The 26,843-nt window shown below is 44.1% G+C and overlaps 1 long non-coding RNA gene across 1 annotated transcript in view; it reads right to left on the bottom strand.

The window, feature by feature from the left end:
* Positions 1-1,020: 1,020 nt before the first annotated feature.
* The window catches only part of LOC138297407 (uncharacterized), a 61,972-nt gene continuing 36,149 nt past the window's right edge, over positions 1,021-26,843 (bottom strand). The window contains exons 2-3 of the long non-coding RNA XR_011204085.1: positions 7,368-7,449; positions 1,021-1,047 (exon numbers count right to left, since the gene is read on the bottom strand). This is a non-coding gene — a long non-coding RNA (uncharacterized lncRNA). The remainder of the gene's footprint in view (positions 1,048-7,367; positions 7,450-26,843) is intronic.

Raw genomic sequence — 26,843 nt, 5'->3', positions numbered from 1 at the left:
AACATCAGGTATTCTTCTTGACTCCCTTGATTTATCATTAATTCCAAAATCTAATTCTTTCAGGACGTTTCTTCAAATGGTTCCTGATTTTACTGCATCTTATGATCAGCAAGAACTTTAGGAGTCAAATCCGCTGAGAACATAAGTTTGCTCATTCTTTTTGTTAGACTGACAAAAAAGAACTCTGTCATTGTACAGTCTCATCAGAAAAATCGTAATATGGATCCATACAGTTTCATCAATGTTGACCATCTTTTCTCTAATCCCACTGAGTGTAAACCTGTAGCCAGCACTCAAGAGTAGCTTTAAAACTTAATTTGCTTTTTCAAAGAGTTCAAACTTAACTGAAGGCTGGCGGTTACGTTGCTGCTGGGAGTTCATTGTACATTCATATTTTTGGATACATGCATGCATGCAGTGTGGGTGGGCAAACAAATCTGCTGCAAATATATTGACCTTGTTGTTTAGATCAGGGACTTGACTGAAAACATGTTTGCCCTTTGAGACTCACATACTCCAAACTTTGCTCTTTTTTCAACCCCCTTTAACCTTGTTCTGGCTAAACTACAGATAACACATTGAAGATCTTCTGCTTTTTGATCAGCTGTTGGAGGTGGACGAGGGGTAGCCACAGATATTCAAAGTGGATGGGCACTGGGTTTGGTTGTCGTCGCTTTCTCAGAAGACTAAGATTCTTGTTGTGATTCACTGGTTTCTGCTATTTTGTGACTTTTTTTTCCAGGCTTTTTTCCATTGTATACACCTTGTAGTACTTATTGTTACAATGATAAAATATTTGATCCTCTTCACCCATCGGTTACAATCTTTTGGAACTCGGTCTTACCGTATTTCTGCAGAATGTCGAACTCTCTTCTGTCCATTCGGATTTGATGTTAGCTTTTCTTTTGGATTAGTTTGGCATATGACACATTTTTCTTTGTTAAAGGAGTCCTCAGATTTTGTAGTTAGCAACACTCTGTCAGAAGGTAAAGATCCTCAGCTACCACCTGGTTCACTCATGTTTATGAATTTGAATCAACGGAAAACCTGAAACAAAAACAATATTAAAGTAAATTACCAATATGATGGATAAAACACATCAGTATAGAGCCACCATTTTGGAAAATGGCAAATGGGTTGCACCGGGGAGGTATTTTCTGTCTCTATAAGACTAACTGACCCCCAAAATGTATGTTTTGGCACTAAAGTGAAGTATATAAGTGGTTCCTGAAATATTACATCATCACTGCAACACACCAGCCATTTTTAAAAATGTCATCCAGAAAAGAAAAAAAAAATCGGCCCGGATTAGCAATGTCTACCCAAGCTAAATTACTTCTCTAATGATACAAAAACAGAAATCAAAAATGAAAATCTCTGAACAACGTGTTTTTTACGAGGTATGTAAGGGGCAAGGTCTAATTCATTCTGTTACAATTTCAGTGATTACATAAAATAGTCATTACTTTCATATTATCTAATACGCTACTGTATTATATTTAATTACAACAATTTTAATTATATTGAAATTGTTTTTAAATCATCTTCCATCACTTGAATAAAGTTGATCCCTCTTTAGGCACAACATAATTTTTCCCCTTGTGTCTGTCTCACCAAAAAATGATAGGCTCATGCTTTTTTTGTTTGTATCACTCTAAAACACTTTTTTGTTTTAAGTGAACCCCACATGTAGGCAAAAATATTTCTCCATTATATCACATTAACCTCTTAGACTCCTACCTTACACGTGATGCAGTTTAAATATCTCAGTTTTTGTTGTTTCTCAAATAAAAACATTCCATAATCGTTTCAGTATGTGCCCTTTTATTGATATCTAAAATTCAGTGTACAATTTTTAGCGATTCTTTATCAAAATCCAGTTAATCCTAAAGGCTTCGGTACGTCTTCTGAAATTATTTTGTTTTAATATACTTCTTCATTTCCAACAATTTATATTAAAAACCTCGATCTGCAATTACATACGAAAACCTGACCATTTGTATTCTTGAATTGTTTCATAAATATAAAAAATATAACATCACTAGATCTTTTATTATGTATCCAGAACACCCTTTATTATTAATATAGAGACTCATTGACAACTCCATGCAGGTGTGTTTTAACTTATCGATGTGCTTTCTCTAGTAATCAGAGCATCATATTCATTCACCCTAGGTAGTTATTTTGAAGAGCATGCAACACACTTGCCATGCGTTACTACTCGGAAGTCATCAAAAGGTGATACTGCAAATAGATGAAAAACTATTCCTAAAAACGTTGAATCACTTGAAATAAATTTAATTCTGTGCTCCCAATTTAAATATGTGTTCCCAGGGATAATATTAATCACATTAATATTCTGCAAAGTCTAAAGAAAACCCCCCACTAATAAACGTTTACTAATAAGGGTAAAACCTCATCATTGAGAGATATCTTGGATTTTTTTTAGGAAAAGGGAAAAAACCCTGCTTTTATATGTTTCAAAATATTTCATAGGGAATCAAACCTACATCTTCCAAATGATAACTGCTATTCAGTCGCTATGTGCCACACATCATTCACTGATTATCGTTACAGGATACACCTTTATAATATGTAGTGCTTGCTTCCTCCCTTCATTGTTAAAACATTTTATAAAATAAAGACAACACTGTATTTTCCAAGCATAAAGGATACCTTATGAATATGAATTGTTTCAAGGAGAATGAAATCTACTTTTCCAAATAACTGCTACACACTCACCGTGTGCTACACAACATTCACTGCTTTTCACTAAAAGGATCCACCTTCATAAAATGTAATATTTAATTTCTCCCCACTGTGAAAATATTATATACATTAAAGATAATAATATTTTCTTGTTTCAAGCATAAGGAATACCTTATAAATATTAACTAATATTAAATTATTTAAATTATTTTTTAAGAAGTGCACTGTTCTAATAAATCAAACTTATTTCATAAAGGATCGAAGCTATATGTTTTACTAGTGATAACCTCCGAAGGGTTGCTATAAGACTCACATTGCTTTGCTACTTTTACATACAAAAAAGTTTCTATACAGCAAATATTCTCAACACATATATTCTGCACATTGTAAAATCATTTCCAAGCAATCAAGCTTCCATTTTCCAATCTGTACATAATTACTATGTGCTAGTTACTTCTTATTACTTTCAGCGTAGTCATATTAGTCTCATCAAAAGAGTAAGAAAATTAGAAAACGAGAATAGAAAACAAATCACAAATAATTTCAAAGCTGTTCCACAATCTCAAGCCTTAAACTTTATTGTCATCAAAAGACACATAGGCCATCCCCTCATGTTTAGTTAGGTCTATCTGTCTATATGTTGTTCCATAGTATCCAAAAAGATGAAAATAAAATCAAAATAAGCAAAAAAAAATGGTAACAATCTATACATTCTCTCAGTATGAATGTTAAAAAACAAAAAAAATCCATATCTCCATAGCTCACACGTCACTGTGGAGATTAAAGTAAAAACTTTCCCATCTATAGTCAAACCATATGAGACTGTTTTGAGTTCACCATTCCTAATGGTCTCCCTTGATCTAAGTTTCTGTTCTAAATCACCTCTTCTTCGATTTATCTGTATCCCTTGGAACATGGAATTAAATTGATTAAAAGTGATTTGTAGTCTTTGGGAATATTCTTTCTTCTATTTGTAGTATCACACATTGATGACTTATGAATAGCGCAGCAAGGTGGGTGTTTGGCAGGCTTTTTAAAATAACTACTTAAGCTAAATGAAGATGGTTCTCAGATTACCATACAGAGTCTGTCAGTGAGCTCAGATACAACCGCATGGAGTTGCGTTTAATCTCCACATTAAGAATAAAAGAGGTGAGGCTCTAAAGGGCCATCTACCTAGGGATCTCCGGGCAGTAGACATTGTGGTGCTTCCAAAGCCGGGTCACTCAGGTATGCGTTGTGAGGCGAATCGGAGGATCGGATCTCTTTAATGAACACTGAGGTAAAAATCTGGGCCAAGGTTTTGGAAAATACGTTGCTGGGGGTGAGTGGGAAATTGGTACACCATGACCAGTCCGGACTTATGACCCGTAAGGCCACTTGGTACAATATCAGACGGGCTCACAAAGCCACTGAGATAAGTACTAGCCTCCCGGGACACTAAGCCCTTCTTATGGTTCACTTCAAAAATGCTTTTGACTCTGTGGACTGGGGGTATCTCTTTACACCTCTGTCACACCTACAATTCGGCCCAAAATTCATTAGCTATATTTGACTATTATATACTCATCTCCACGGCAGGGTAAGACTGGGAGGAGTTGTATCCTCCTAGTTTCCCATTGAGAGGGGCACTCAACGGGGAGCCCACTCTCCACGCTACTTTTTGAATTATCAATACAGCCCCTGGTTGCGTGGGTGAGAGAAGATGCACTGTTCTGTGGTTTCCAATGGTCGCTGACCATTAGAGTCTTGCTATACACCGACGACGTGTTGCTTTTCTTGGATGACCTCCCAAATTTTGGGTCACAAGCACTACAAATGCTAGATACTTTCGGGTTCTACTCAGGCCTCCGTTTTAACAAGGACAAGTCATCAGTCTACCCTGTCTCCTGTCACACAGTAGCAATGCTGTGGGCTGTGGAGTCCCAGATACTCCCACAGGGGTTTCAAAATCTTGGCATATACATTACAGAAGACAAGAGCCAGATATATGACTGTAACCTCGCTCTCAACTGGAGAAACCAGCCAGGGGTGTTACATTTTGGAAATCCCTTCCGCTAACCCTGCTGGGACGCTCAGCAATCTTCAAGATGATATCCCGACCAAGACTACTATATCAACTTCTGAATTTCTTCATCCCGGTTCCAAAACCATTCTTTGTAAGGGTGAATGCACTGCTATGGGAATTCCTATGGAATGGTGGAGCATCAAGAATAGCCCTTGCAAAATGCTGCAGACCTACATTCGAGGGTGGCATGGCCACCCCAGACTTGCTGCTATATTACAGGGTGGCACACTTGGTGGTGGTCAACGGCTGGTGGTTTGTGGGATTCGGAGATATGGCATATGCAGTGGAGGGGTGGGTCTTGGGACACGCTATCTTCCCACACCTCCAGTATGGAGGCAAAGGACTGTGCAACATATTGGGCCCCACGCTTGTGGTACTAGCTACATAGAAGGAAGCCGCAAAGGTTGCGGGATGGGATGGCAGGCTGACAATAGAGAACCCATTGTGAGAAGACAAGAATGCCCCAAGCAGCATTTCAAGGGCTTACGAAGTGGGAGGCTATTGGCATCACAACGCTAGGGGACATCCTCAAGAAGGGGTCCCTTAAGACGTATTTAGAGTTGCAAGTGGAATTTCAACTCCACAGCTCCCAATTATTTTGCTACTTCTAGCTCCGACATGCCCTCACTCTATATATAACCAGACACTGAGATTGCAGCCTACCCCCCACACTTGAGGGAAAAAAGTTTATTGACCAACATTAGTGCACATAAATTGTCAGCTATCTACTGAATGCTGTTACGTCAACAATCAGACCCCATCAGAAAAGTGACAGATGAGGATTGGAGGGAAGCAGTAGCTGCCCCCAGGAAGGCCGGGATGGCCTCACAGTTCCACCTTATTCAGCTCAAAATACTTCACTGCACATACCTCACTCGGACAAAACTCACGCATGGGGCTCACTGGATGCAGGCACTGCTTATGGTGTAGCAATGACAATGAGAATTCATTGCACACATTTTGAGGCTGCCTCACACTTTCACACTTTTGGGAGGGGGTGTTGGAGATCTTGGGAACTGTGTTGGACTAGAGGATCCTCAGGGAACTGAAATTGGTCATGCTACATGTCACGGAAAATGTGGTGGCAATAGATTAAAAAAAAACGCTACTTTGCTTGGGCTTGATGGTGGCTAAAAGAAACATCTTGAGGGCGTGAAAAAGTGCTGATGCCCCCTCTAGAGGGCCAAGAGCATGGATTTCTGTATGGGCCTGAAACGCTTGATCTATCAACCCTCACAAACATGTTAAAATATAGAAAGATTGGGTAGAACACAGAGGGATTCACATAGAGTCCTAACCATCTAGGGCATGCCCCCTGGTCAAATAATTTTGCTCTTATGAGCCTACATCAGGTTGAGCTTGGGGGAGGAGATGTCTAGATGTCTTTAAACACTGCATCCCCTTGGCTTCTATGACCAGTGGGAAAGAGCTGTTTGACTTATTGGGCATGTGCACAATGCTATGGACTGCAGGGTGGACAGTCAACATCAATCGGATTTTGTTCATGGTACTTTGTATGCCAGGCTTGGCCTTTGCTTTGCTTTACAAAAAAGTCAATAAAAAGTTTTTAAAAAAAGAAAGAATTAAAGGTGTTCTAGATACATAATAAAAGATTGCATTGATATTGTAGATACAAATATAAACTTTTTAACCAATAAGAAAGTCGTTACATATCATTGGTGTTCAAAATGTTTCAAAGAGTAATCACTATTTTATGAACGTTTTCGAAAGTGAAACAGACTGAATGGAAGTTTTACTCAACTGATATTCACAAACTGAAAACACAACATCCCTTACAATCAAACAGAAAATAAATGTTTTCTCTTTTTTCTATTAATTTACTCTCCTTTTTTCCTCTTTTTCTTTTACCTTTATGTTTTTCTTCTCTTAATTTTTTCTTTTTAACTCTTTAATTCTTTATTTACTTTTTTTTTCTTTTTTGAATACTAGGTGATACCATAACAAAGTAGAAATTAAGGTTCTTTTCTTTCATTATATACATGTGAAAAGATGTAGATTCTGATGGGCACTTGCCTTTTTTGTCATCTGTCATTTCCTATTAAAAGAATACAGGGAAATGACAGAAGATTATATGGTGATCATGTTTAGACATGTGTTCTGTAACTGTAACATAAAGATAATAGTGTATGATAATTATTTTGTATATATTCTTTGAAGCCTTGAGAAACAGGTTTCCACTAAAAAAAAAGTGTTGGCTGTTTACTTTGGTCTAAAACAAAAATATATTTTTTTCCAAATTATAAAAGACTGTTAGGACATTATGCGCCTCATTACCAGTGTGGCATCCCAAGGACCTCCATGTTGGCAGTGGAGGTCCAACCGCCAACAGACTGGTGAAGAAGACGCCAAATCACAAAATTGGCGGTGATGCACACACAATCCCACCAAAGCACTGCCGGCACCACCAGTGCGGCCAGACCACCGTGGTTGAGTAGAACCACCATCAGACCGGCGGAGACCATGTTTCTGTCAGACTGATTACGAGGTTGCACACCACCAACATAACCGCTGAGGTCAGACCACAACTGAATACCAGGCTGAAACGGACAGAATAAAAGGTGACACTCACCTCCAGGAAGCGATATTTGTCTGGAGTCGCCATGGAACCACTACTACACGTCATCCCGTTGCTCCTGCTCGCCGAAAGACAACTGAATCATCGCAGACGAGGAAGACAACAACCGTAAGTACACGCACTCACATGTTACATATGTAAAATGTACAAATACAACTGTTTTATAACATACCACAGGGAGGGGGGTGCAAGGGCTATACTCACACATAACAGTATAGTGACACACACACAAACAGCAACAATCACACCCACACATACACAGCACACACACTGCAGGCATCATACACACACACATGTCAAGGACACACACCTATGCATGGCAACATATCAGAGGGCCAGCCCCACCAATTCACATACAACAGATAAAACTCATAACAACAACACCACTACTGCACAAATATGTACACATGTCAAACACTCACAAACAACACTGGCCAGGAAGTCCACACACAATTACACCATCATACAACCTAGCAATTGACATACACATCACACACACACACACTATACCGACCCTATCATGACATGCACAATACACGCTGACTCAAACAGAGAAAATACACAAAGCCACACAGTACCACAACAAATACATATCAATACTAACACAACACACCACCATGACAACAACAACTCGGCTACATACATATACCCATCACATAAAACACACACAATCCATAGGGGATAAAAGCACTGCACTCAACCTCACTGACTGCACACACAATATCAGAACCATCAGATAGCACACACACACACAAATACTGCCAGACAACCAATGTCAGACATGAACAACTTAAACCTAGGAAAGGAAAGGCTGGACAAAGTTGGAACATTAAAACCAACAACTGGATGGTTTAAGCTTTATGTGAATTAGGTGTCCAAGGCCATAGGACAATCCATAACTGCTGCAAGCAGCACCAAAGGCACTACATGGTGTCCTACTTGACTCCTGACTACCATCTAATCGCCAAAGGTAGGGGCATCAAGGGGGCAGGCAGGCACCTCAGGGATCCTTGGGGGAGGAAAGGAACGTTTTCTTGATGATGTGTTGGTGTGGATGGTTTTGGGTGCATGTTTGACAGAGGTGTGCTTGTGGGTTTCTGATGGGTGGGTGAGTGTGGGCTGAGGAGGGTGGAGATGGTGGGTGGGTGGCTGTCTATTGCAGTGGTGACTTCAGGTTTGGTGGATGTGCTGCAGATAGGCAGTGGTTGTGGTTTCTGCAGATGTGGTGACCGGGGTGGGTGTCTGAGGGTCTGCTGGGGTGATGTCTGCTAGTAGGATAGGTGTGGTGGCTGGATCACTGAATGTTGGTGTGGTGTCTGCAGGTGTGCCAGGTGCTGTGTCTGCGATGCTGTGGGTGATGAGGGTGTCAGAACAGGTTGTGCATGTTGCTGTGTCTGCAGGTGGATGTTGTCTGTGCATGCGAGTGGTGTGTCTTTTAGTGCTTATGTTTGTCTGCACTACCCTTGGATGTTGAGCTGGATGTATGCCTGTCTGTTTAAGTGCTGTGGTTGGGTTGGGGAAGGAGGGATTCAGATTGGGAATAGGAAGGTGGATGGGGACAGAAGACAAATGTTGATTGGCAATTGTCAGTGTGGAGGCCAAAGCCTGAAATGATCTCTGTAGGCCTGCCAGTGCACTGTGAATGCCCTCCAGGAATGCACTGCTCTTTTGTATTTGATTTGCCCATCCCTGGATGGCATTCATAATGGTCAACTGAGCGACAGAGATCGACCTCAGGAGAGGTCAATAGCCTTCTCACTGAGGGTAGGAGGGCTAACAGGGGCTGAGGAAGAGGCGCCTTCAGCGAAGGAGACGCACACACTCTTGGGTGAGTGGGCACGGCCAACTGGGTGGGGAGCTACATGGAGGGCTTGTGATAGAATGGGGGGGGTGGCGGACTGAGATGGTACTGGGGTAGTTTCCGATGGGTCCGCCATCACTAGGGAGTGTACACTGGAGGAGGATTACAAAGAAGATGTACTGGACCTGGTCTCCCACGTGGCACTCCCCTCGCCCTCCAGGTCACTGGGTCTCTCTCTGTGCGTGTTCTTGTGACTGGAGGTCCCGTGGCCAGAAGCTTCCCCACTCAGCTGTGCCCAGTCTCCTTCGCCTGCTGGTGCTGAACAACAGAAAGTCAGGTTTAGTCCTCACATTCACAGGATAATACTTCCATCATACAGTACACATAGGTCACATTAGATCCTAGTTACCATTACCCCCAGGTAGTGACAGTAGAGTGCCAACATCATGTCACTACAAAGTTTTTTATGGATGTCCAAAATATGAAAGGTGTCAAACACCAGCTAAGCTACCTGATACCTATAATACCACGAATTAAGTATACCAGTCACGCTAACCATACCTTTACAAGGTGAATTTGCCACATTATACAGGATCCCTATCCACAAAAAAAACCAATGAAGTAATAGTTTAGGAAAGTGAAAGTTCTCAAGATTGATCACGAACACAAACTCAACACATACAAATACTTTGGTGTCATGTACCAGGCTACGACACAAGTTGGAAAGTAAAGGCAAACAAGCCTGGTGTAGACAAGCCAAACCTATTTCATTTCACATACTTATAAACATACACAATGGACCTATTCCAACCTGTACGACCTCAAATTGCCATACGTTGCTAGTTAAGGTAAAGGAGTCAGAACACGTCACACACACAAGCACCAATTATGATGTATGACAGATTGAAAAACATAGTGGACTAAGTCATCTAGGTCATTGGTCTTCAGACAGCTAACATCATCTGTCAAGTAAGGGGCAAGTTGCCTCTGACCTATGTCCCACACACTACCACAAGGTGTCAATCAGAGTGTACCAGAAATATGGACAACTAAACTATGCTGCAAGATGACAATCAGACCTACCTCATCCTGCAGTTAGTCCATCTTTGGGCCACTGACTGAGTGGCCAAGCCTTCCAGCTGTCTGTGGAGTATTCTGTGAGCCAAAGCACATGTGTTGCTATCATGACTGGTACACCTACCATGATGCAAACCACAAGTTCAGATACACTTACATCACTACTCAAGTGTATGTGAATTACCACACCAGCACCACATAGGCATCCATGCCAACTTTAGTCTACCTAACAGCCAAGACTCATTTGCCACATCCCCTGCCTGACTTGGCCACTTAGATGCTCCCAGTATACATAACAATTTCAATGTTCAATCTTCCATTAACCTTTCCAATGATTACCCTCATTATATGCCTTTTTTCAGGGTGTTTGATTGTGTTCACTGGGTTCCTGCTTACCAGTTCCCCAATGATTATGCTCTTTCCCTTTAAACTTGACTACTTGAACCACATACACCCCACATCTGGCATACTGGTGCCCCCTTGTAAGTCCCTAGTATATGGTACCCACGTACTCAGGACATTGGGGAACCAGGGGGTCCCCATGGGCTGCAGCATGTATTATGCCACCCATGGGGAGCCCATGCAAGTGTATCTGCAGGCCTGCAATTGCACCCTTTTCACTACAGGTCACTGTACCAGGTCACTGTAAGTCAGCCATATGGTAGGACCTTCTAGCCCAGAGGGCAGGGTGCAAGTACTTGCATGTGTGGGCACCCGTGCATGAGCAGCGGTCCCCCTACGAACTCCAGCTCCATTTTCATGGACTTTGTGAGTGCGAGATGCCATTTTACGCATCCACTGGACATAGGTCACTACCTATGTCCACCTGCATAATGGTAACTCCAAACCTAGACATGTTTGGTATCAAACATGTTGGAATCGTACCCGAATACTGTTGCCAGTATTGGAGGTATGATTCCATGTGCTCTGGGGGCTCCTTAGAGGACCCGCAGCATTGCTCCTACCAGCCTTCTGGGGTTTTCCAGGACGCCTAAGCTGCTGCCACCCCTCACACAAGTTTCTACCCTCCTGCTGCTTGATTAGCTCAAGCCCAAGAAGGCAGAACAAAGGATTTCCTCTGGGGGGGGGGTAAAAACCCCTCCCTTTGGAAAAAGGTGTTACATGGCTTTGGAGGGGTAGCCTCCCCAAACCACTGGTATGCTCTGAAGGGCACATTTGGGGCCCTTTGTGCATAAACCAGTCTACACCGGTTCAGGGACCCCCAGTCACTGCTCTGGATTGAAACTGGCCAATGGAAAGGGGAGTGACCACTCCCCTGTCCATCACCACCCCAGGGGTGGTGCCCAGAGCTCCTCCAGAGGGTCAATGGAATCTGCCATTTTGAATCCAAGGGGGGCAGGGGCCTCTGGGAGCATCTGAGTGGCCACGTTAGACAGGGGATGTCAGAGCCCTCCCCTGATAGGTGGTCACCTTGCTAGGTGACCAATCTCCATTTCAGGGCAATTTAGGGTCTTCCTCTGGGGTGGGTCCTCAGATTCGGTTTGCAAGATTCCAGCAGGATTCCTCTGCAGCCTCTGCTTCAACTTCTAGCCACTTAAACCGCAACTGGACCCTCCAGGAACTGACAATCTGCATCCACAACGAAGACTCTGCTTACAAGATTTTTCCACGGCTCCTTCCAGCTTCTGCAACATTTTCCCAGCTGTGCATCCTCTGAGGGCAGCAAGTCTTCAGTCTGAGAAGGAAGAAGGAATCTCCCTTGGAGTGAAGGAGTTTCTCCAAATCCCCTCTACACACCCCACTTACCTTGGTGGGGGTCCTGCATTTGCATTCCATTTTTTTAGTATTTGATTTGGGCTCACCTTAGGGTCACTATTGTCTATTGCTATTTGCACTGTTTTCTACTGCTATTCATGCTTATTTCTGATTACTAGTATACATACCTAGTGTGTTACTTACTGCCTATTGGAGGGTCGCCTCTCTAGTACTTTTTGGTAAATGTGTCACTAAAATAAAGTACCTTTATTTTTGTAATACGGAGTGTTTTCTTTTCAGGTGTTTAAGTGTTGTGTGACTACAGTGGTACTGCATAAGCTTTGCATGTCTCCAAGATAAGCCTTGGCTGCTCATCCAACATAAGTTACTGCGCCGGACCAGCCCTGCACATCCTCTGCTCTTCTCTCCAGGGCCCTTGTAGTCGTGGCCATCTGTGCCATTTTCCGCTTAAGGGTCTTCACCTCTACCTGCAGCTCCACAATGTGGCCCTCAGCAGTCGTGACTTTCTCAACGATCTTCTGCATGTCTGCTCTCAGTAGATGGACATCGATTGACACCTTTTCAATTGTATGCTCCAGAGCCATTCTGGAACACTGGATTGCCACCCCAGGATAGGCCCCTATCCCCATTATGGTCACTCCCAACCCCGTCAGGGTCTGACTGCTTCGTTATTCTTTGGGTCGCCGGACGTGGTTTGGTGTATTGGGGGATAGTATTTGTAGTGGTTGTACGGACTGATCTTTCTTTGCCAATGGTTCAATCAAGGCAGAAAAATGTGCCACCACCTAGCGCTGAAGGCTGATTTCTTCTCTCCGGAGCAGTCCTCTCGAGAGGCCCTAGTGACAACAGCTTGCCAATAGGGAACTCTAGTGATGTCGGTCCCGCAAGCCAATGGTGCACGCCCTACAGGGTCATACCTTCCAATGTTAAGTGGCTCGATAGGGAGTCCTCCCAATCCATGAGTTTCTAGGCAGGAACCCCAAGATGCTCTTGCACCCTCTGTCCCTGCTCCTGGTTCAGGCATTGCAGTTCAGGCGTGACAAGGCTCTACACAGTCACAGTGGCGGCCCATTTATTCCATTCCATTTTCTCACATTTAAGGCGGGGGGAATGATGCAACTGTCTCTCCTCACCTTCTCCCCACAAGCTGGGGCGAGTCCGTCTCAATACTTCGCTGGTACACCAACTTGCTCCGTCTCCTCCAGTCTGCTGCCGCGTTGCACAGATGGCTGGCTGGTCGCATACACTGTCACTCCCTCTGCAATCGACTCTCACTGCTGTCCCAGGCACGGGGCTTCCAGCGATATAGGGATTCCACCGAGGTCATTCTCGCGGGTCCTCCGTCATCACTACCATACGGACACCTCCACTCGATCCGCCCCAGGGAAGGTGAGCTAAACACCCCCAGGTGGGTCCCTTCAGTCAGGCCCAGGGGTCACAGTTCTGCTCATCGGGCGAGGCAACTTGGGGCCTGGGCGGGCTCTCAGACAGGCAGGCTGCACAATTTCCCAATCTCGGGGCCAAAGATCAGGTGCAGCAACAGCTAGGAGGATGCCTCAGCTTCACCTCAAGCGCCCGGGCATCCACCCGACGGTGTGCACCATAGGCCTCTCAGCGCACATCCAATGCAATCATCTGCAGCCATGGTGCCTCAGCCTCCGCACACCTGGCTGTCACCGGTGTCTCTGCATCTGCTGTTGCATATATTCCTCCGATGCTAATATTCCATGCTTTGCTTAAGTAAAGGCAGGATCATATAGGATTATGCTGAGTTTTACAGGGCTGCAGGTCGGAAGCTCTGGGCCTCAGGCCCTGTCCTCCATGTTGCTTGCCTCTGCCATCCAGCTTCTTTGTACTATAGTAGCATTTTGAAGTCACAGCAAACTTTCCTAAACTCCCGAGGACAGAAGGAGGAATCTGAGAGGTGTGAAAGACTCTTTGGGACTAAATACTCACTCATTATGACTTGGTGTGCCGGTCCCTGGTTTGTTTTGGGGGGGACAGCATACAATAAAAAGGGGGGGGGGAGTCTTCTCTGTTTATGCATGTAGTGCCCAGAAAACCTGAATAAACAGTTTTAAAAAAGGAAAGTACTACAAAAGCTGGATAGTAAGGATATTACTGTGGATCTCCCCTCAGAGCTAGAGGATCTCTACATCTACAACTCTCCTACTACTTTCACTGCCCACCTGGAGAGGTGTGAAGCCATTACTCAAGCCCAAGTGCAGAGATTGCTAGAAAGGACTAATTCAGGCTCTCCTGTAACACCCTTGCCCTCTTTTTACAGCATCTAGTTTATCAATCATGGTCACACCGTCTACTACAACCCATTTTATCGGTTCAGAAATTGGCACAAGTTTGCCTGATTCTTTAAAAAACCTAATGCAGACCCAAGGAACCTTTCCAATTATCCGCCTAGCTCTCTTCTTCAACTTCTAGGTAAGATCCTGGAAAGTCTGGTAAATAAACAGCTTGCCGCTTATCTGGAAGATCATGGGATTCTTGCAGTAGCGGCTGCTGTGAAATAAAATTGGGAGGGGGCAGCGTGAGGGAGAAAAAGAAGAAACAAAATAAAATAGCACCTACCTGGGGGCCGCCGTTTCGGTCCTCTTCTGTTCCTCTGCTCCTCGCAACTCCTGGCACTCCATGTACATGCTCTCAGACTCCCTACACCAATCCCGATGCTGCTGTCATGCTGGCAATATGCAGCATGAGAGAAGCACCAGGAATGATCCGAGCGGTCTAATTTGACGCTCAGTCATGCCCTGGGAGCCTGTGTCTGTTCTCTGCCCAGCTGTGCAGCACTTCTTGGGTAGAGAGATCTAAGTGTGCATGTCGGTTTTGCTGTCCTAAGTCAGCGGCCAAACCGACATGCACACTTGCAGAAGTGCCCACCACTGCTCCTCCCTGGTGCTGCTGTCCATTAGAATGGCTCAGGCCCGAACCGCTCTAGACTCGGCTCAGAAAGGAAAATAAAATGATAATAAGCTGTTTTAATATCATTTTATTTTCCATGTTGATTCAGCAGTGGGGAAACACTCCTCCGCCTTACTGGAGGAGAAGTCACTGGATTCTTTTTTTTCTCCCCTCAATACAGTTTTGGAGTTTTTCACAGCATTGACGTCACGCTGGTGGTGGCTGCAGATGCCCAACAGACTTTTCCTTGAAGCTAGTAATCTAGCTATGCTGGTGCTGCTCAATTTGTCAGCTGCCTTCAATAATGTTTCTCACACCCTCTTGGTTCATAGACTTCAAGAGTTAGACATCAATGGAAAAGCTTTACACTGGTTAATATATTTCTTGGAAAACCAGACTCAGATGATCTCCTCTGATTATTTTAAGTCATATACCAGTTAATCAGGGCTCTTTATTGACTCCTACATTATTTGTCATCCATGTGGCCCCACTTACACAGACTGTTAAATCGTGCAGCTTTGAGATCTTATTTTAGGCAGATGACACCCAATTAAGTCATCTCGTTTGGGCATGATCTTGACAGAATAAAACTAAGTTTCACAGACGGCACAAGGAAAATGACTGCCGAGTAATTGCCTGCAGTTAAATGATGATAAAACCAAGATATTGATGTCTGGGAAAGCACAGCTGTTTTGGTCCACAGATTGGTGGCTGTCTGAACTGGGTCCTGTCCATATTTCTAGGGAGACAGTTAAAATTCTCAGCATTGGGCTTGATGAGACCCTATCAATAAAAGATTATGTATCCTTTGTCTGTGTTACCTGCTCTGCCACCTTGCGCTTGCTTAAGAAAGTGTTCACATGGCTTCCTTCATGTTCCAGGAAAACCCTAGTGCAAGCTTTGATCATGAGTTATTTGGATTACAGAAATGCCTGTTAGCAGCTAATTAATCACTTTTATCTAGGCTTCAGGTGGTGCAGAATACTGCCGCACATCGGGTGTGTAATTTCCCTTCAGGTACTCCCTTTTCTCCCAGCAAGAGTCTTGCACTTGCTGCCAGACAGGGAACATTCCGTGATCGCATTATGCTGTCTCATGCATAATTCACTGATGGGTAAAGACCCTACTTATATCCATAGAAAGCTCGGCTACTACTCTCCCATTACACACCTCAGATCCAAGGACATGGATTTCCTTAATGTCCACTGCATCTGCACCTAAATATTTAGTGACAGGTCTTTTTTATCTCACCCCTTTCCACTGTAACAAACTGCCTCTTCATAGCTGCTTATTCACAGATTTTGTTAGATTTCAAAATCTTCTGAAGACTTGGCTGTTCTAACTTGTCGGTCTGTCCTGTTCGTGATAAGTATCCAGATGCAACCGTGGGTGTGAGCTGTTACGCTATAGCAAGTGCTTTTAATATTACATTACATAACATGGCTATTAAGGACTCCTAGCCATATGTACAATATTTCTGTTTTGTGATTCTCAAATAGTGAATTCATTGAAACTGCTATTTGGAAACTGGAAAATGGTATGTACGTACCGGCCAATTCCCCTAATAGCGATTTCTACAGATTCGCATTCACTATTAGGAAATCGCATTTTGGGGAACACAAATTAGGAACAGTCGTATTTTTGATGCAGAATGATGTCAGACCACAAAGTTTACAAATATAGGGTGTGGCCAATATCTTGAAGCCTAGGAAGCCACTGGAAGGGAGGAGTGCACCTGGGTTACTACTTGCAGTGTTTTTGGCAATCCCTGGACACCACCATGTCAAAGGAAGATGAGGACAAGGGCTCGGAGCATGAAGAGAAAGGTCAAGTTCTCTGAGAGAAAGTTTGAGGTCCTGACTGATTACTGTGTCTCCATCATGGACCAACTCTTCGGGACAGCCTCCTTTACAACACCTGAGGCACAGAAAATTCAGATCTGGACCATCATCCTGGAGAAGGTCAACTCCCTAGGAGTCATTCAGAGGATCATCCCAGAGCTGTGCAAAAAGTGGTACGACCTGAGGTCCTGTACAAAGGACAAGCTAGCCAGCAGGATTGCAGACGGACATGCTACTGTTGGAGGACCCTCACAACACCCCCCTCCGATTCCCATTGGCAGCCTTATAGAGGGCACCCTGGAGCCTGAGAGTGTGGCAGAAGTAAGAGACATTGACACCTCCAAACCAGCAGGCACCAGCCAGGTTAAGTCATCTTTCCTTTGTGTACCATACAAAACAATGTTAGCAAATCAACGTATCATTTGTCACTGCATGAATTACTCCATTGTACAACCCAGACAATGCATCATGGGAGTTGTAGTATACCTCATTATGACGCTGTACTAAGTGCTGATGACCACACAATACATACCAGCACAATACAACCATGTCACAAACATTTAGCAGAGTCACAACAACATTGTGGCCAAACAATGCACATTTATTATGACTAACTATATACTTGCATTTTCAGAGATCACAGCCCAGACATGTCAGGTCCCATGGCAGCCGAAGGGGCTACTGACAGTGAGGTGGGCCTTCATCCCCCTCGGCCCATCACACCAACTCCAACTGGCAGGACAGCCACGACCTCACCACTGCCAGTTTGAGGACAGCAGTGAGGGACAGTTGCAAAGCAGGGACCCTACAACATCCGAGACCAGGACACAGCGAACGGGCCAAGGCCAAAGTTCAGCAGGCTGTCCAGAGGCAGACAAAGCAAATATGGAGTCAGTAGGCAACTGCAACATATGTCAAAGTCACTGCACAACATGGAGAAAGGGAAGAGACGGTGGCTAGCAGCAATTAAAAGGGAGAATCATGTGCAGCATCAGACACAGGCAGTAATCGGCATGTATTGAAACATTCACCTGCTCTATCAAACAGCTGGCATCCGCAACATCAACACTGGCAAGGTAGACGGTCAATATCCAGAAGAACATGGTGCACTGCTGCCAGGACGTCGTACGTGGGCTGGTGCAAGTCACCACTGCACTGAAGAACATCCAGATCCACAAACTCTACATTCCCAGCATCCCTGCCCCATCTGAGAGCGGGGAGTGCTCTAGACTCAGTGGCATATCTGTTTCTGAGCCATGCAGGCATTCACACCGCCACATGTCTACCAATGACTTGTCGTCAGTCCCACAACCCAGTACTGATTGCAAAGTACCCAACCAAAGGGGCCGTAATAAGTGACTCTCTAGACACTCACTGGGGTAATTTGTCTTTGTTCTTTGGACCTTATTTACTTTGTTTTTCTTATGCTAACAATGTATCATCGACAAGGATGCAGCTGATCCTTGCTTGCAACAATGCTGTAACCACCTGAGTAAAAGGTGGTCACTCCGTTATGCACCAAGCACTACGATAATTTGTGATCTCTCATTTTTAGAAGGTTTTCAAATCTCTCACCTCAGGAATAGTTGTTGGTAATCTCTGTGTGTCATCCACGTCCCTCTGCTGCAGGTGTACCCTCCTGCTGCACCTGTAGTGGTGAAAACTCATCGTCAGAGTTGGAGTCAGGCTCCATGGGGATGTTGTGCAGAAACTTTCCTATTGCAATAATGCGTAGTATGGCACATGTGGCCATGATCTTGCAGCATGTAGCCAGTATGTACAGTAGTGCCCCACCGGTCTTGTGTAGGTAGCGGAAGCAGGACTTCAGGATCCCTGATATGATGGAATGCTTTGTCCTGTATGCCCTGTTGTACTGTCTGTGACTTCTTGCCCGTGGAGTCCGGTATGGTGTAAGGATCCAGAGAAGTAAGACATATGCATTGTCACCTTAAGGACATAAGAAGGTATACCATTAGGTCACATGACACACACCATCCTGCCCACTGTATGCATTATGTCTGTGATTCTCTTACCTAGTAGGAAGCTATCGCCAAATTCACCCTTTGCCAGTCGGGGATTTATTCCACTGTGGTGGAACATGAATGAGTCGTGGGTTCTGCCTGGGAACCTGGCCGCAAGGTCTGTTATAATACAGGAAGCATCACACACTATCTGCACATTGAGTTAGTGTGAGCGTTTCCTGTTAAATAATTCATTAGCTGAAGGCAGGGCCATATGGCCATATGTGTACCATCAACACACCCTATAACATTGGGAAGCAGCACTACCCAGTAAAACTTCAGCTTTGTTTGTTGCAATGATTGGGGAGTATTGGGAAATGACATATAATGGTTGCTTTTGCTCACCACGTTGTCCGAGAACCCGCAAAGGAACCAGGACAGGGGACTTTGTGACGCCCCACCACTGCTATGACCCCCTGCTAACTGCCAGAAGCTACTAAGTGTAAGCAACACAGACCTGCACATGACGTGGGATTGTGTTGCTTCTGAGTGCTGGGGCCTGTAACTGAGGTCGCAACTAAGCAATTAAATCAAATATCACCTGACTACTGAGTCTTTAGCTCAAATGAATGTCCCCCTTCTGTCTCTCCAAACAGGGAGACCCCTCACCATAAATATCCTCTCCTGTCCCTTCCTATTCCCCGGCCTCACTAACAAAATCCTCATACTCCTCCCCAGAAAGCACAATGCTGCTATTGTGAAAGAGTCTGGTGTATTTTGGGTGCCTTTCTATAGTTTGCACCTGGTTACTACCAGATCTGAATCAATGGTAGATGCATTTCCTAAATGCCCATTTTGGGACGAATTGCAATTAGGAATCCTTTTGTACATGCGGTTAGTGATTCACAATTAGGAAATCCCTATTTGTGATTTCCTATTTGGCGGTTTCCAAAATGCGATTTCTACTAAGTAGAAATTGCAGTTTGCATCACCGCAACTGCCTTTGGTACATACTGAAATGGCATTTTGCATGTTGTAACGGACCGAAAAAGCGATTTGTACGTTAGGAAACGCAAAATGTCTTCGTAGATGTGGGCCCCTGTACTTTACCGGGCAGACCAGAGTTGCAGTACAAAGAGCAATAATTTTCCCTAAATAGACCGTGAAATGTGTGAAAGCTAATAATACGAAATACAAAAAACTCCCCAGCTGCCTCCACCAACCACCCCTCTGACTCCGAGCACAGTTAAACTTCTGTGCATCTGAAGGCAAGGGATCAACTGCGTTAGAGACGGTATACTTATCCTCTTGTATGGGTCTGGAGAGTGTCAACTAATGAGGAGGTATTGAGAAGTCAGACCGAATAATGAAAGACCAGTGTCTGTTGTCTTCAATTGATGCATCTACTCTGCAGGCTTTTCTTAGCTACAATTACATACTCCTTCTTAATCAAACTGCTTGGGATGGGTGATGCTAGTGTGCATTTGCCTCCCGATGGGGGCAAAACAGGTATTTTGCTTCTTATAGCACGTACTTCTTAGGTGTAGCTTTATTATTCAAGAGGACCCTTCTGTTTTAAGCAGACCTACACATGCTCGGACCCGCAGGGTAGACTTCTGTACATTACAGGGGTGGTTTAGGACACTCTCATACCCTGATGAATAGGTATTCCCCAAGCACAGACACTCCAGAGTGTTGTGAGAATGTTATACGACTCTGCAGACAATACAGCCAGTAATATAATAGGGGATGGGGTTTTTAGTCTTAGTATGCAGCACCAATTAGACAGTGCAAAACCTCACAGAATGGACCATCCATGTATGTAGAGGGCACTGGGGTAAATGCTGGCTATGCTCATGACATGGGTGCACGAGCTGCTGCAGAAAAGCCCAATTGGGCGATTCCCCTCGTGGACCTTCGCAGATACTCTATGTAAAACTGAACTATAGGTATCTATAAAAGGTTTCTTTGCCCCATACTAAAAAGTGTGCTCATGTATGTAACGAACAAACTTTCACAAAGAGACCTATATTTTAATACATTCATAAGGCAGCGATTTTACCTATATAATTCAATGGTATATTTCATGTCGCTATCTAGTAAACAATTCTAATCAATATGACTATTGTTGTTAATTTTATTTATTAAGACTAACAGCTAGTGTCTTTGTCTGCTACAAATAAACCTACACGAAAGAACATACATTTTAATATGGCTGCCATTCCACTAGATGATAATTTTACTATACATGCATACTATGGAGTTCAAGAAATGGAGGGTGAATTGTGAAATAAGCACTGCATGCTTTAAAAAGAGGCAGAATTTAATTTCGCGTTTTGCTCGCTCATGGTACGAATGCATGTGGACAAGTTAAAGGTAAGCATACCAATCAGAACCACATATGAGATTGAAATGGACTCTGTTTGTCATATTAAATGTGATTATTAAAGCCTAGAGGCCCCTTACTTAAAATGTTACTACAACTAGTGCTGTAAGGGATGATCTGTATACTAAATAATGCAACCGAAATATAGCCCGGCTCAAAAACAGGAAGATATTCACAGTGAAATAGAAAGATATCCTTATATCATTGCTCTCTTGGTATAGATTTAAATGAGAATATTCAAGGTATGTCTTACTATCATTATATTTCTCTATAGCCTTAGCATAAATACTGAACTCAGAGGGAATTTGAGTTATAAAGAGGTATGGTGCTGTAGTATGGTAGACTTGGAGTATCTTAAGAACAATTAAATGTCACATTCCTGCTGTAAATTTAGAATGAGAAGTCACTGAGTTGGAAAGAAGATTTTAAAAATCTGTTATTAAACCATATAGTGAATCAAACTAGAATTGTTAACTCGTTACATTACTAAAAGGAGTATTCCTCTGTGAGAAATTAGCCTCTTTCTAGCATGGTTACCCCCACTTTTGGCCTTCTTGTGAGTGTGTGTCAGTGTGTTTTTACTGTGTCACTGGGATCCTGCTAGCCAGGACCAGAGTGCTCATAGATAAAAACCTATATGTCAGTATGTTTTGCCTGTCTCACTGGGATCCTGCTAGCCAGGACCCCAGTGCTCATAGTTTGTGGCCTAATGTGTATGTCTGTGTAGTGCCTAACTGTGTCACTGAGGCTCTGCTAATCAGAACCTCAGTGCTTATGCTCTGTCTGCTTTTAAATTTGTCACTATAGGCCAGTGACTTAATTTACCAATTTCAATTGGCATACTGGACCCCCCCTTATAAGTCCCTAGTATACAGTACCTAGGTACCCAGGGCATTGGGGTTCCAGGAGACCCATATGGGCTGCAGCATTTCTTTTGCCACCCATAGGGAGCTCAGACAAACCCTTACACAGGACTGCCATTGCAGCCTGTGTGAAATAACTCACACGTTATTTCACAGCCATTTTCACTGCACTTAAGTAACTTATAAGTCACCTGTATGTCTAACCTTCACTTGCTGAAGGTTAGGTGCAAAGTTACTAAGTGTGAGGGCACCCTTGCACTAGCAAAGGTGCCCCCACATAGTTCACGGCCATTTCCCTGGACTTTGAGAGTGCGGGGACGCCATTGCACGCGTGCACTACATATAGGTCTATACCTATATGTAGCTTCACAATGGTAACTTCGATTATGGCCATGTAACATGTCTAAGATCATAGAATTGTCCCCTCATTCCAAATCTGGTATTGGAGAGCCAATGCCATACGCCCTGGGGGATCCACCATGGACCCCCAGTACTGCCAAACCAACTCTCTGAGGCTTGCACTGCAGCTACAGTTGCTGCCCCTCACAGACAGGGTTCTGCCCTCCTGGGGTCTGGGCAGCCCAGTCCCAGGAAGACAGAACAAAGCAATTCCTCTGAGAGCAGGGTATTACACCCTCTCTCTTTGGAAATAGGTGTTACAGGCTGGGGAGGGGTAGCCTCCCCCAGCCTCTGGGAATGCTTGGAAGGGCAGAGATGGTGCCCTCCTTGCACACACAAGTCAACACTGGTTCAGGGACCCCTTCTCCCCTGCTCTGGTGTGAAACTGGACAAAGGAAAGGGGAGTAACCACTCCCCTGTCCATCACCACCCCAGGGGTGGTGCCCAGAGCTCCTCAAGTGTGTCCCAGACTTCAGCCATCTTGCTTAGCAAGGTGTGGGGGCACTCTGGAGGGCCCTGAGTGGCCAGTGCCAGCAGGTGACGTCAGAGACCCCTCCTGATAGGTCCTTACCTGATAAGGTAGACAATCCCCCTCGCAGGGCTATTTAGGGTCTCTCCTGTGGGCTCTCTTCAGATTCTGCTTGCAAGTTTCCTTCAGGAATCCTCTGCAACAACTTCAGACTCTTCTGACCTTGGATCAACCGCACCCTGCTCCAAGTAGGCACCTTCCAAGATGACGACCGGTACCCTGGGACTCCTCTCACAACAACGAGCGTGCTCCTAAGGACACAGAGGGTGGACATCAACAACATAGACTGTCCTGAGGTCCTGCTGACGCAATTTGGAGGAGGTAAGACCTTGCCTTCCCCAAGAACGACGGGACCACTATGTACTGTGTCTTCTTCACCTCCTGAGGCCTCTGTGCACTCTTTGCAAAATTCCTTCATGCACAGCCTGGCCCAGGTCCCCAACCCTCCACCCTGTGACGCTCAACTCACTGAGTTGTTCTCTGGCGGCGTGGGACCTTCGTTTGTTGTGCTGCATCAACTGTGTTTTGCACCTCCTTTGAACCCGGATCCTGGGATTTCTGGGGGTGCTGGCTGGCATCCTGAGGGCTATCTAGAGTGCTGGGAGCCCCCTCTTTCTTCTCATTCAGGGTTGAGGCCCCCAGGTCCCTCCTGGGTCCATCCAGCCCCATTTTGACAAAAAATGCACTTTTGTCGTAGCCAATGCTTGCTGGAGCCTTCCAACACAAATTCTCGTCTGCAACGATTTTCACGCCGTGGGACATCTTTTGCATCACGCAGGAACCCGCTGGCATCTTCCTAGGGTGCATTTCTGCAGTCTTCGACAAACCAGGGACTCTTCTTTTGCACCCTCTTCTGGGTTTTCAGGGGCTCCTGTCCTTCCTGGAACTTCTTTCGACTTCTGGACTTGGTCCCCTTCCTTTGCAGGTCTTCAGGTCCAATAATCTAGCAGTTGTTCTTTGCAGACTTGGTTGGCTGCTGCAAAATCCCCAAAACGAGGTATAGTGTGTCCTAAGGAAACTTGCAGTACTTTACTCCTGTTTTTCTGGGCTCTGGGGTGGGGTAATTTACTTACCTTTACTGTATTCTTACTCTCCCAGCAATTCTGCACACACTACACTTGTCTAGGGGGGAATTCGTGATTCACATTCCACTTTTTTAGTATATGGTTTGTGTTCCCACTAGACCTAGTTTCTCCCATTGCATTCTATAGGATTTCCTACTGTTTGCATTGTTCTATGAATATTTACTTGTCTCATTTTAGTGTCTAGTGTATATATTGTGTATAATACTTTCCTCCTCCAGAAGGAGTATTGTCTCTGAGATATTGTTGGTACTGTGTCACCCAAATAAATACCTTTATGTTTGGTAACACTGAGTATTGTCTTTACTTGTGTATAAGTATTTCTTGGTATTGCATGAGCTTTGCATGTCTCCTAGTTCAGCCTAAACTGTTCTGCTATAGCTACCTCTATCAGGCTAAACTGCTAGACCACTACTACATTCACTAACAAGGGATAACTGGGCCTGGTATAAGTACCCAAGGTATCCACTACAAACCAGGCCAGCCTCCTACATCCTCTTCTTCTTTACTTCATCGGAACTGATGGAAATTTACTAAAAGATACAGATTATATTGGAGCCAAAGTAAGTGGAAAGTGTTGATAAATCAGCTAACAGATACTTCAGTGTTATATTTCTATAGGAAGAAAGTAGGTTAGACTATATATACGAAGAAAGTAGGTTAGATTAACAGCAGCAACTGTAGAGTCAAGGGAGATTGGTTACAGAACTGTTATACCGTTTTAATCATTAGGCCTGTTATGGTTCTTTAGAACGCTAGAGTAAAAATATCTGTAATCCTAATCTTCTTCTGAAGAGAAAACACTTGCACTAAAATTCTGGAAAGTCTAACTTCAGTTGAATGGAGTGCAGGTGACCAAGAAGTAAGATGACAGTTGTTCTTAGCATAAAGTATTTTATACTTAAAACTGTGATATATTTCTCTGCCTTCTTTTTACTGGGTATCCCAGACATTTGCAAATATGCTGTTTTTTTAATACAATTATCTTGGAATTTCTATTACTTTATGGATGTCCCATTAGTGATTTAGTTATGGAATCTTACTCAGGATCACTGTATAAGAAAAATAATAATTTCATAAAGTATCTATTGCTCTAAGATCAGTCAAATGAGCAAAACTTAGATGCATTCTCTTTCCAGCTATTTAGCACCTCTGCCTTTGGTCCTGGGATAGGTGTTAAAAATAAAGGTTGTGGCACGGAAATGCGTGTTGATCTGACTGCATTCGAAAGATACTGTGGAATAAAGTCAGTATGATTGATCTCCAATTTTTTTTAGCATGGACCAATATGCAAAATTACTAAGTTGTATGGGGTGAATGTTTGAAACGTACGAGTTTGTTAGAAAAAGGCGGGGTCAGAGAAACAATGATTTTATTTGCATCTTGAATACATTATGCTGTAGATATGATTATCTTTACTACTAAGGATGTATACAAATGTGTTCATACTTATCCACTTTTGAACCAATTAAAGGAAAAAGATGTTTAAATAATAGTGATTTGAGTATATTCAATAACTGAAGTGAAGTGGGCTTTGTCAGTTCTTCTTTCGCGATTTTAACCCAGCTGCAAATTTTAAAGTACTTATTGTTGAGGGTGTCCTTTAAAAATTATGATATTTGCATATCCAGTACTGGGTCCAGTGCTAAATTTGTACTTGTTGTTTCTGGTGCGGGGCACCAGCATTTATTTTTGAGGGCCGGCACTTCTTTTTCTGCCTCAGTCATTTACTGCGAGCAAAAGACACAAATGGGAAAGAGGAAGAAAAAAACGAAAAAGCATCATAATGGGAAAAAGCAGAAAGCAGCAAGTGAGAGCTGAAGGGGCAGTGAGTGGCTGTAAATGGATTGAAGAGGCCCGAGAAGGCTTCAGGATTATGCTGCCTTAGTATTTCGTGTTCGTACATTTAATTGCAGCAGCCGCATGATTAAGAGGAGGGCTTGGGGCACCGGCACGTTTTTATTTACAAATTAAGCACTGACTGGGTCCAGCATTAGATTGAAGTCTCCACTCCACAGCAGATTATTATTTGCTGCCAGCCAGCAGATATCAAGGACTATTTAAAACATTCCCTAGTGAGTCTATATTTGGCTCATATCTTTAACTTGGGTTATTATTACATCAAACAATCACTCAGAGACAATGAGGTGCCTATCCCTGGGTCTAAATCAATGTTTGATACGTTTAAGTCCATAGGTTTAGGGCTCCATGTAGAAATTACTCCTGAGTATGAAATACATGAAGAAAGCAATCTGCTAATTCCACATTTGCTGGTGGCATGTTCTTGCCAGCGACCAAGATGGCCATACGGCCCTGAAGCTCCAGCGTTCAAGGTCCTGCAACACATGGAGATAGGCTATGTAACACTCCTTTGAACCATCGGAGGGCATCCTGCATACCTCTACCAACCGCATGTGGGACAGATTGATGCCAGCAGTCCCCAGCAGAGTCCATCTGACCTGAACAGCTAGTGACATGGCCTGCCCTGGTAACCCTGCAGTGACAGGGGCTGTGGGTTAGCCTGAGGCATGAGGCCATCGGACCTTGCTGCGTCACCAGGAACGACACAAGAACTCCTGCATAGCGCATCGGGGGAAAACACCTTTGCAGCCTGGCCCGCTTCTGAAACTGCAGTGCCAGGCTGCCACCACACCACATAGCAAGGCCTGAGGGACCCACTGAAGAAATCCTGGCTGCATGCAGGAGCCTCCTGCAACTGCCCAAGGCTCCTGTCAGTTGCTGAGCAACCTGGGCACACCTGGACCACCTCTGGTGCCTTCCCGGTGCTGCATATCTGCCTGCACTTTTTGACTGCCCACCGCCCCTGATGGCTGGACCACATGAAGGATGTTGTGCAACTCAGCAGGGCCTGTAGGGA

Source organism: Pleurodeles waltl, chromosome 5 (assembly GCF_031143425.1).
Source record: "Pleurodeles waltl isolate 20211129_DDA chromosome 5, aPleWal1.hap1.20221129, whole genome shotgun sequence".
NCBI lineage: Eukaryota > Metazoa > Chordata > Amphibia > Caudata > Salamandridae > Pleurodeles > Pleurodeles waltl.
Note: the sequence above shows the minus strand (reverse complement) of the source record. Positions and strands in the feature narration are given on the sequence as shown.